Source organism: Haemaphysalis longicornis, unplaced genomic scaffold (assembly GCF_048455015.1).
Source record: "Haemaphysalis longicornis isolate Haplotype H1 unplaced genomic scaffold, Haemaphysalis longicornis Haplotype H1 scaffold_1, whole genome shotgun sequence".
NCBI lineage: Eukaryota > Metazoa > Arthropoda > Arachnida > Ixodida > Ixodidae > Haemaphysalis > Haemaphysalis longicornis.
Window position 1 is genome coordinate 157,148,091 of NW_027526203.1, and position 7,662 is coordinate 157,155,752.

Consider the following 7,662-nt stretch of genomic DNA (forward strand, 5'->3'; position numbering starts at 1 on the left):
CGCCAGGCGCGCTTTCGCCGGCGCCGCTGTGGCGACGCCCCGAAGGCGCCTTTCCCGCGTGGTAAACAAATATCGCGTTAGTGGAAGACGATATGTGCGACCATGCTGTCCATTGCGCCGTCTAAACTTTTGCGTCGGGTGTCTTTTGTTCGTCCCTTGAATAAACTGCCGGACACACGGCTGGGGCTAAAAGAGGAGATACTTTTATAATTCCTAAAATTGCGGTGCTAAAAAGCTTGAGAATGTGCTCTTAATATATATGCATTGCATTACCTCTTAGATAATCGTTACCCAGGTTGTCACCCAAAAATCTTTGTAAGTATTGGCAACGCTTATGTCTAATATATATATATAAGCAGACATAACTAAATTTGATGTTTGCATCAGCTTTGTGCGGTTTAAGAAACCAGTATCAAACATGCATGATAGGTCTTTTGGTAAATTGCGGGCATGAATTCTAGCTTTAGTTAAACAACATTAGGCTTTAGTGAAACCAAGCTTTAGTGGAAACATGCACTTGATAGCATACTTCAAAAGGACGCCAAAGTTATGATAACAGCCTTAAGCCAAAAATTCTTGTCTGACAACCTAGGCCATGATTACCAAAATAGAATTGCAGTACAAGCACACATATTTGCGCATTTAACAGGAGCACATTTCCAGAAGTTTGGCATCAGTAGTTTTGAACATTCACATTTATTATTATGAAACACCTGTGGGCTATTTATTAAAAAGCAAAGCTGCGAACCACCCCAATGTAATTATCGTTCCTTAATGAGTATTAGACGAGTGCGGATTCCTGGGCGAACTGGTGTTTCCTATATTGCTTTAGACTTCCACGTAAAACTCGGTTTATTCATATATCCTTATTAAACCTATTTATAAATGTTGCGGGAACGGCTTCACAAACATGGCCAAATATACAGATTCTTTACCTCAATATTTGCAGGGATGTATGCAAAGTATTTCGAATTGTTTGGTACTGCAATTGAACAATTTTAGACGAATTCAAGTTTGAGCTACATTTATAAGATGGTTCTCAGAGGTGCACTTTCTCAGTACAGCGTTATTGACACGGTTCCCCACAGAAAAAACGCAGAATGTGGGAAAGTAGAAAGAACATTTATTACAAATTCACTGTTTCATACAAAGCAGTGTTTATGGCTATGTTCCCTACATTCTCTGTTTCACTCAGAGTCTAATATTACACTTGGAATTCACTTGTCTTTATGAATCCATCTTTACACTTCCCTCTTAGGTTCCTCTTTACAGTTCCACCTGAGTTGTGATTCCCACGCCAAGTTATCGTTTTTTATGCAGCACTAACAAGTTTCTAGGCCGATTGAATCTGTCTTTTGGACAAACTTTAAATGGGATCTATAATTTCCTGCGTGAAAAAAGGCGCTTGGAAAAATTCACATAAGCTTCGCAATTTACGTAGTACACAAGCAGGCACAAAATCAGGGCACGCTGAAGATTTCCCGAGGTCATCTGAATAACTTGTTACCTGCTGCCGCAGATGGAGGTATATATGTGAGGGGCCGTCACTTGGATTTCCCCACCTTGAAGAGCCATCTACAGAAAATTTCAGAAAAAGAACAAAATCCAGTGCAACCATAAGCCCCTCACACCAAACCACAGGCATGTGAAGTACGAAAAATATATTGCACGAAAATGAAGACGGAGACCAGAGAATGAAATGAAAGGCCACACCAGAGAAGGAGTGATTTACGGCCTTTCAAATAATTTCACATCATTTCAGTAATCGTTACACAGAGTAATTTGGCCGCATTGTTCCGAACAACGCGAAGCCACTATAGTCATACCGGCCAACCTTCCCGAATTTTAATCGTGCCGTGTTCCGGTTTATCTCGCGAAATGTTTCTGCATGCTCACCCAGAACAGGCAGAAACTTTGGGCTACGAGATAAACTGACATACATTTGCAAAAGAGAAAGCAAAAACATTTCCGCGCCTTCATGTGGAATCACTAGCACACGCAACAGAGCGAACGTCGCACTAAACCCAGGCAACGTGCTTTCACGATGCTGACGCCATCTGCGTCACATTTTTTGCTGTACTTAAACATCTCTCTCCCCCCCCCCCCCCCCCCCCTTGTACTGGCAGTTTCATTTTGAACGAGGATCCCACGTGGAAGCCGAAACGTTTTTCATTTCAGTAAAGTGTTCTTCTACCGGTGGTTTCTTCCTCGGCTATTCGTAAAAAGGAATCGCCAACTTACATTTTTTCTTCGTCCAAATGTGTTGTGGGAGAGGATACATCTAGAACTTGCACCGATCTTCAAGTGGCATTCCCGGGCGGTCTGTACCTGTAATGACTCAAGGGGTTAATTGGGTTAAAATGTAATAGGCTTTAGAGCTGGGTAGTTGGTATACATTGATAATGAAAGAACACCTCAAACTTGACAAGACGAAGAAAAGAACACAGCACAAGCCCTCACTAACAACTGGAACTTTCTCAAAGAGATCTTTTCGTAAAAGAGTGCTTCTTGTTGGCTCTGCACAACCACGCATCTTATAGAATAGGTAGAGTTGCTGAAAAACTACAAAGCTCCATGCTGAGGAAATCGTTATGTGAATTCATAACGTTCATGTAGTAACGAACTGATAGAAAGAGTCACTAAACATGAGGCAAAATAATATACGAAATATAACATCATAACACTTGAAGTAAGGCCTCGCATTTTTACAAGTGAATCATACTTTTGTCTCTGCAGGCCTGGGTGCCATCTTTACAAAGAATATTTGAATGAATGTGTTTTAGTTATTGCATTTTCATACCGTTGTTTCCACGGAAATCAGACTTCATTTCAACTTGCGTCGTACGCAGGGGAGTCCTGGTTGTCAGCTCAAGGAACAGTGCCTGCAAGAAAAACAGTAGTGCTCATAAGTCATAGCATAGGTAGCCAGATGCAACCACACTTTTCGAACAGCCAGGAACCGATGAGGGTGCAGCACCCATTTTTACACCTGCACTTGTCTCTGTGTAATTCGTCACAATTTCTGTATCATCAAAAAACAATAACAATCAAGCAGCCTGCATGCTGGCTCATACATCCCACCATTCTGTAAAGTCGCTTTACTGCACTACACTAGTATCACGCGAGACAACCATTTGTCCTGCAATACCACGCGAATAAATAAACGACTGATTTGTGCGAATGAGAATAATAAACCCACGTAACATGGTGAAAATGCCCCGCTACCTCAAAATGACTACCACCAAATTTACCCACTCAAGGAAAAGAATGACAAAAATGAAGAGTGTTGTACATATGAAAACTTTTTATTGTGCGGTAGGGCAAACTTTCACAAAAAAAGAAGCTTGTGCTGGACAAAAGTGAATTTAGAAATTTCGGGCAGCATGTAGTGGACTACTTTTTTGCAGCACACACCTTGTGTTTATCCGGATATATTACTACAAGACCAATAAACTAGACACCATTCCGAATATATGCAGCGAGAAAAATGAATATTTCCCGACGGCTGAAACAAAATGATAATACCCAGAGAATAGCGCGATAATATAAGACTTTAATAGGAAAAAATTCAAATATTCAAGCATAACTACCTGACAATTACATGGGCCAATAACTCGTCAAGTGCGCCCGATGCAGCCAACAGCGTAAACAAAACGCTCAACACATGACGAAGGCGCGCAGAGCAGAAAGCAGGTCACGAGCGCCGTTATCTGTTATAATGTACGGGCTTTCCCGATTGTCCGCTCTAGTCTGACGCAACGAACGCAAGCCCGTGATTTCATTCAATTGCCGTCGCGGGCAACAGAAAACGTCCAGCGAAGCAACTAGTCCGGTAACGAAAATCTCTCAAATGCTGCAATTTCAAGTTGAAAAGCCCCCAGCGAAAAGATACATCCAATGAAAACACGGAAACCGTTACGGGAATATACTCACCGAGTTCGCTTTCACTGGCGTCGGGGCATTGGTCCAACATGCGAACTTGATGCTGGTCGTAGAAGAACGGGCCGTGTAGCGCTGCCAGTCAGAAATGGGCTCGCCGCAGCCTCCGCGATTCACGCCGACAAATAAATCTTGTAACAGCAATCCTCGCTTCATCGTAGGGGTATCACAGCGGTTAAAAGGCTCGAGTGGCGCGAAAACGCGGCCACCGGGCCTGCCGGCGCCGCCATTTCTCTATATCCCGTCATGCAACGGAGAAATCAACGGCCGCCGAAAGAGAAGGCACGACAAGCATCTCTTACAGGTTACAGGGCGGTTTAAAGGTTACAACGTAGAGGTTACATGTCAGATTTTGTTGATGTAACCTATAAATCATTATTGAAACCTATAAATCGCTTTTAACCTCACGCTTGTAACCCTTAGAACGGACTGGGATAAAGATAACATCAAAATGAATCCATTGTAACCTTTATTTTATAGGTTACTTCCGTTTAGAAGTTACATTATGGGTTACCAGGATTATAGTGTACTCGTGAAGAAAAAAGACGGCACATTAAGGTTCTGCGTTGATTACCGGCGATTGAACAAAATCACCAAAAAGGACGTGTACCCCCTGCCACGAATCGACGACGCCCTCGACCACCTCTGCCATGCGAAGTACTTCTCATCGATGGATCTGAAGACCGGCTACTGGCAAATTGAAGTGGACGAGAGAGACCGAGAAAAGACTGCATTTATAACCCCGGATGGCCTATACGAGTTCAAGGGGATGCCTTTTGGGCTGTGCACGGCGCCAGCAACGTTCCAAAGAGTCATGGACACTGTGCTAGCCGGCCTGAAGTGGCACAATTGCCTCGTATACCTCGACGACGTTGTGGTATTCGCCCGAACTTTCGACGAACACCTCGCAAGGTTGGAGTCTGTACTCGAGGCCATTCATACGTCGGGGTTAACGCTGAAGCCTGGAAACTGCCGTTTCGCGTACGAGGAGCTCAAGTTCTTGGGCCACGTCGTCAACGCCGCAGGAGTCCTACCTGACCCGGGAAAAACTTCAGCCATTGCGTACTTCCCAAGGCCAAAAGACAAGAAGGGCGTGCGAAGATTTCTCGGACTGTGCGCATACTACCGGCGCTTCGTCGCAAACTTCGCACGCATTGCAGAGCCACTCACGCGCTTGACGAAAGATAGCACCCCTTTCAGTTGGAAAAACGACCAAGAAAAAAAATTCCCGCGCCTTCCGCGAGGGGAACACGAGTAAATGCAGAACATTGGGGCCTCAGTACTGGTTGAAGGCAGTGTTGCTTCCATCGCTTCTTCCGTGATGCTGGAGTAGCAGACACGAGTAAACGTGGGAGCGAGCGTCAACCAAGGAAGGAAGGAGCAACGCAGTGACTGAAGCACGAGCGACCACTAGCGGCTTTATATTTGCAGCGCGCGCAGTAGAGGGAGAGTGGTACGGGGGGGAGAGCGCGCATGCGCAAGCAGCGCGCGCTCTTCTACGCCCCACCGCGCTGCTATCACGCACCTGTTACGCCGAGACACGGCCGGACTGGAGGAGCGGCGAGCACGCACTTTCATATGAAAGTGCGCGCCCGCCGCTCCTCCAACCCGGCCGTGGCCGAGACCGCGACGGAGCGTTCCGGGGGTGACGAGCGAACGGGCTGACTACGACGCATGCGCGCACCTGCTGCGGACGCGGAGCTGTGGACGCCGTACGACGCAGGAAGAGGCGAGGCTAAGAAATGCTCTGCATTTAAAAGCATTCTGCGAGCTGCAAAAACGCCTGCAAAGCCCGCCTGTGCTCGCTCATTTCGACGAAAACGCCAAAACGGAAATGCACACGGACGCCAGTGATATAGGCTTGGATGCTCTACTCGTCCAAAAGCAAAGCGGTTGCGAAAAGGTCATCGCCTATGCCAGCCGTGGTCTATCGAAGGAGGAGAAAAACTACTCTGCCTCTGAGAAAGAGTGCCTGGCTATTATATGGGCGATTTCAAAATGTCGCCCATACGTGTATGGAAGACCATTCAAGGTCGTGACAGACCACCATGCGCTGTGTTGGCTCGCCAATTTGAAGGACCCCTCTGGCCAATGGATCCATTGTAACCTTTATTTTATAGGTTACTTCCGTTTAGAAGTTACCTTATGGGTTACCAGGATTAGAGTGTAGGATAGTATTAGTAGAGGCTGAAGAGGGTATAATTGAACTCCAAAATTTCCTAGGGTTAGTTTTCAGTAAACCTTGTAATGTAACCTTAAAGTAAAAATCTTTAGATGAATTCATTTTGAGGCGGAGCTCTTGTTTAGCTTCGTTAAATTCGGCGTTTTTAAGGGGATCACCTTTTCGTTTTGCACACCTTAACCTCGCAACACGACGCGACAGGTGAAGTATATCACGCGACATCCAAGGGAGGCGAGGATTTTTCTTTTTTGTTTTAAGGGGCACAAAGCGCTGTAGACAGGTTGCAACAATATTTTCGAACGAAGCCACCAAGAAATTCACATCATTCGATAAACTAAGTTGTTCGAAATTGTCAAAACAATCGCTTAAATAATCGATAATGGAGCAGTCATCGGCGCCTGAAAAATCAGGAAATGTAGAGTAAACAAAGCAATTGTTGGGAATCGGAACGGGTATAGAAACAAGAACAGCCATGTGATCTGAAATGCCATCAGTAACTTCGCATTCATAGCCGTTATCTAATAGATGGGGACTAACAAATACTAAATCCAAAACTGCGGCACCTCTAACCTCTAACTTTCAAACGAAAGGATAACGAAAAATCTAAAAGAACTTTGCTTATTTCCACGTCATAACCGGTGAGAGATAAAGAAGGCCACAGAATACCGGGAGCGCTAAAATCGCCGAGACAGATCAAGCTTGAAGACGAGATACGCTCGTGCATGAACGAAGTTAAGGCGAGTAACTGAGCTAGGTTCGATGACGGCGGACGATAGATAACACCGAGGGTTATCTATCCCGAAAAAAACCCGAAAAAGTCCCGAAAAAAACCTTGCACCAAACGGATTCGGTGTCAGGCGGGCTGGGGAGTACTGAAAATTGAAGGTCAGACCGCAAAAATAACGCAACACCTCCCCCTCTCCCATGTCGCCGATCAGTTCTAAGAACAGTGAAACCTGGTGGTGTTACCTCGCTGTCGTAAACGTCATCGTGTAACCATGACTCAGTCACGCCAACAATATGGGGTGAATGGGTGGTGACCAGTGAAAGAAAATTTGGGAATTTATTAACTAAGCTTCGGGCATTAACATTAAGGACGCGCAATGGCTCTTGTATGTTACTTGGGCGTCAGGGGGTTACAGTAGCAGCGTTGGACGCGGCTTTTGGAGGGCGAGAAGGAACCCTGACGAGGGTGTTAGTATTATCGTCGCAGTTGTACCGAACTTTATCAATAAACGCGTGGTCGAAGCTTAAGTGAACCATCGAGCCATTATCACGGAAGGGCTTAGCTGCCTCCCATATTTTTTTCCCGATTGAACGTATGGGTTTAGAAAAGTCTTCTGAAATGTGAAAGTCAGAATCTTTAAGCTTGTGGCCATTTTTGAGGACGTTTGTTTTTTCGCGGTAGTCAAGAAGTTTCATTATTACCGGGCGCGGGCGACAGCATGCTTCCGGCCAATCCTGTGGCACCTTTCAATACTCGGACAATCGATTTCAAGCTCTTTCCCGAACCACGCGGAAATGTTAGACAGCAGAATGTC

General features: G+C 45.4%; 1 long non-coding RNA gene across 1 annotated transcript; it reads right to left on the reverse strand.

Annotated features, from left to right (window-relative positions):
* Positions 1–1,079: 1,079 nt before the first annotated feature.
* Positions 1,080–3,033, reverse strand: LOC144166819 (uncharacterized). The gene is made up of 3 exons (XR_013321779.1): positions 2,801–3,033; positions 2,242–2,328; positions 1,080–1,575 (listed from the first exon to the last, which is right to left on the reverse strand). It is a non-coding gene; the product is annotated as an uncharacterized LOC144166819 (long non-coding RNA).
* Positions 3,034–7,662: the final 4,629 nt, after the last annotated feature.